General features: G+C 51.8%; 1 non-coding gene across 1 annotated transcript; it reads left to right on the top strand.

The window, feature by feature from the left end:
• The first annotated feature begins 6 nt into the window (after nucleotides 1–6).
• LOC129316985 (5.8S ribosomal RNA) lies at nucleotides 7–162 on the top strand. Its single transcript, XR_008594893.1, has one exon. It is a non-coding gene; the product is annotated as a 5.8S ribosomal RNA (ribosomal RNA).
• The last annotated feature ends 3,957 nt before the right edge of the window (nucleotides 163–4,119 follow it).

The raw sequence follows: 4,119 nt of genomic DNA, 5'->3' as shown, positions 1-4,119 counted from the left end.
GAAAATGACTTTCAGCAACGGATATCTCGGCTCTCGCATCGATGAAGAACATAGCGAAATGTGATACTTGGTGTGAATTGTTGAATCCCATGAACCACCAAGTCTTTGAATGCAAGTTGCGCCTGAAGCCATTAGGTTGAGGGCACGTCTGCCTGGGTGTCACGCATCATCACCATCGCTCGAAACCGTGCGAGGTGGAAGGTGGCCTCCCAAGAGCCCCGGCTCCCGTCAGGCTGAAAGTCGCCCCTCAGCGACGGCCGCCACGGTCGAAGGTGGATGAGATGCCAATCAAGCCCACACGTGCTGTGTCGTCCCCCGAGTCGGGCTGTCGGATCGGTGTCCCTGAAGGCGACCCCAGGTTAGGCGAGGCTACCTACTGAGTTTAAGCATATCAATAAGCAGAGGAAAAGAAACTAACAAGGATTCCTTTAGTAACGGTGAGCGAACCAGGAAAAGCCCACCATGAGAATCGGTCGCCCCTGGCTCTCGGCACGGAGCCAGCCAACACAGACAATCCAAGCACCACTCACACGCCCGTGCGTTCAAGCAGATCAACACCCCCGTGCCAACCACTCCCCACAAGCCCGGAGGGCAAGGCAAGCAAATGGAAGGGATAAGAGGCACCGACCCTGCACTGCTAGGCATGAGCAACACGTCGAGCTGGGACATTCGAGGAAACCGTCAAATCCGAGGCAACGAGATCATCTGCCATGATAGAAAACACCAGCCCCTTTTGCACCCCCGAACACTACCACATGCGGCAATCTGCCCCCACGCAAGCTTATCAAGCAACATGAGGGGTGGGCCCTGTACGACATATCATAGTCGAGAGGACACACCGCCTGATTACTCACCAGTATGTGAGTGGATTATCTGAATTCAATGGGGAACGGGGCCACCAGCCATGTGCCAAGCGCGGGCGAGAAACCCCATCATGCTAAAAGCTACCAAGCAGATATAGGAAGATGCCCAAGCATGCATCTCTGAGACTCGCTCAAGACGGGAGAAACCCAAGCATGCAAGTTCCACGAAGTGCCCCCTGACAAAGAATTCCGTCACGACTTGCCTCATACCAAGCAATTAGAGGAGGCCTATGAAATGCCAAACCTCATGCCTATCCGCATGCATATAATGGGAATCAAATATGAGAAACGCCCATCATTTTCCTCACAAACTAGGGTACACCCATCCCTCGCTCTTTCTTACCAACTAATCCTGTGCAAATGCCTACAAAGCAAGCTTGTTCACCAGCGTGATTGAGAAATCTCGCACGCAAAGGTGCGTGGAAGGAGGGGTGGCGGTTTGCCAACCCCTTTTTGGAAAGGGGGGAGGGCAAACCAAATCTTTCCAAAACCATTTTTGCGGCCCCTCAACAATAACTGACGAACCCCTAAAGAAAACCAACCATCGATAAAAGGGTTCGCCAGAAGAAGCCAAGGGACCGTGCACGCGTTAAATGCCCTCCAAACGACCCACCAACGAACCCTCAAACACACACACACAACCCACCGAGCGTCATGTTTAATTTTGAGGGTTCACTGAAAAAGTTACCGGAAGGCCACCGCCAGCGGTTGCCATTAGTCGCCTGCCGGTCGCGTGGGTCTGGGGTCCCATCAATATATGGGGGACCCACGCTACTAGGTTCGAGCCCAACCTGGTGGGGAGGGAGGTTGGAGCTCCCCCCCTAAAGAGCAATATGGGCTTTTTCCATTCTGGCACGAACAAACATACTTTTCGCTCAAATAAAAACGCCCCTTTTGAGAGACTTAGAGACCTCCAATTCATACGATTTTTTACAGGCTTCTTAGGCATGATATGAGGATGAAATATGCCAAGTTTCATAATTTTTGGACACCCATAGAATTATCTAAGATTTTTTGATTTCTCCAAAGAGTGCGGCCTTCACGGGCCGCCACGGGCAGCGAGTCTGGCAGCCAGATCCCCAAACATGTCAAGGGGAATGAGTTTGAGTTAAATAAACCAAGAAATCACAAATGTAATGAGTAGATTTCATTTTGCTATGGGTAGGACTCTTTTTGCACTGTCAGGACTTGCCCGTGGCAGGTCTGGATGTGCCAAGACTTGCACGTGGCAAGTCTGGATGTGCTAGGACTTGCCCGTGGCAGGCCTGGACATGCTAGGACGTGCTAGGACTTGTCCTGGACGTGCCAAGACTTGCTCGTGCCAGGACTTGCCCTGGATGTGCCAGGACTTGCCTATGGTAGGCCTAGACATACTAGGACATGTCGAGATGTGCCTAGACTTGCCCATGACAGGTCTGGACGCACCAAGACGTGCATAGACTTGCCTAGGACGTGCCAAGGCTTGCCCGTGGTAGGTCGGGATGTACCAGGATGTGCCAGGACGTGCCCCAGGCAAGTTCGGACGTGCCAGGACCTACCCATGGTAGGTCCAGACGTACCAGGACTTGCTTGGACGTGCCAGGACTTGCCTTAGGTAGGTCTGGGCGTGCCCGTAGTAGGGCTAGACGTACCAGGATGTGCCTGGACTTGCCCATGGTAGGTCCAAACATGCTAGCACTTGCCTTAGATGTGCCAGGGGCTTGTCATGACGTGCCGGATCTTGCACCTCCTTGCCCAGACCATGCCAATATTTGCTACACGCTTGCTTAAGGTTTTGCCCGAACTTTTCTCGTACCTTGCCAACAGTTGCGATAACCTTTCCAACACAAGCCACGAGCTTTGCCCGGACCTTACTAACGCTTGCCCGAGGTTTGGCCCGAGCTCTCCCGGACCTTCCAACCCTTGCTCGTAACTTTCCAACATCGGCCATGGGCTTTGCCTAGACCTTGCCAACGCTTGCCCGGGGTTGAGCCCGAGCTTTCCCGAACCTTCCCACTCTCACCTGAACCTTACCATGTGCTTGCCCTAACCTTTGCCCGAGCATCCCTGGACCTTCCACCCCTTGCTCGGGGATTGCCAATGCTTGCCTGGAGTTAAGCTTGAGCTTCCCCAAACCTTCCACCCTATGCCCGTACCTTGCCAACACTGGCCGCAGGCTTTACCCAGACCTTGCCAATGCTTGCCCAGGATTGAGCTCGAGCTTTCCCAGACCTTCCAACCCTTGCCCTAACCTTGCCACACGCTCGCCCGGACCATGCCACGAGTATTCCTGGACTATGCCAACACTGGCCACGGGCTTTGCCAATAGTTGCGATAACCTTCCCAACATAAGCCACGGGCTTTGCCCGGACCTTGCCAACGCTTGCCCGAGGCTGAGCCCGAGCTTCCCAGATCTTCCAACTCTTTCCCGAACCTTGCCACACGCTCGCTCAGACCATGCCACGCGCTTGCTTGCACCATGCCAACATTTGCTACACACTTGCCCGGGTTTTGCCCAAGCTTTGCCCGGACCTCCATTATATATTTAAACGTGCATCGCGCAATGTACTAAAGAGCTTAAGCACTGAGCACGTGCATGTGGTTCTTAAGGGTTCATAAAAAGTAGGGTGGGACCCCCTCGGGGCTGGGTGCCCCCCTAAGGAGCAATATGGGCTTTTTTCACTCTAGCACGAACAGACATACTTTTCGCTCAAATGACAATGCCCCTTTTGAGGCACTTAGAAACCTTTAATTCATATGATTTTTTGCAAGCTTTTAGGCATGATATGAGGATGAAATCTTCCAAGTTTCATAATTTTTGTACACCCATAGAATTTTCTAGAATTTTTTTATTGCTCTAAAGAATGCGGCCTCCACAGGCCGCCACGGGCGGCGACTCCGACAGCTAGACCCCCAAACATGTCAAGGGGGATGAGTTTTAGTTAAATAAACCAAGAAATCACAAATGTAATGAGTAGATTTCATTTTAATTTGGGTAAGACTCTTTTTCCACTGCCAGGACTTGCCCATTGCAGGCCTGGACATACTAGGTCACTACCAGCTTCTACACTCATTGTGAAACACACCATCAGCTTCTCTGCCTCAATCTCTCTGTCATTCTCATCAGTCTCTCTACCACAAAGCTCTTGGATGTCTTATATCACGAGCTTTATCCTTGAATTCTTGTCTAGCTTCCATAGATCTATACCTTTCAGAACCCTTGATTTTCCCTTTCTCCCTCAATATCTTCCATCTTCTTCTGGTACAGATCTCTGTT

The sequence above is a fragment of the Prosopis cineraria genome, unplaced genomic scaffold (assembly GCF_029017545.1).
Source record: "Prosopis cineraria cultivar Desert tree isolate PC_DT_omini unplaced genomic scaffold, ASM2901754v1 PC7, whole genome shotgun sequence".
Lineage (NCBI taxonomy): Eukaryota > Viridiplantae > Streptophyta > Magnoliopsida > Fabales > Fabaceae > Prosopis > Prosopis cineraria.
The sequence above is the reverse complement of the archived record's forward strand: the minus strand, read 5'-3'. Positions and strand labels throughout refer to the sequence as shown.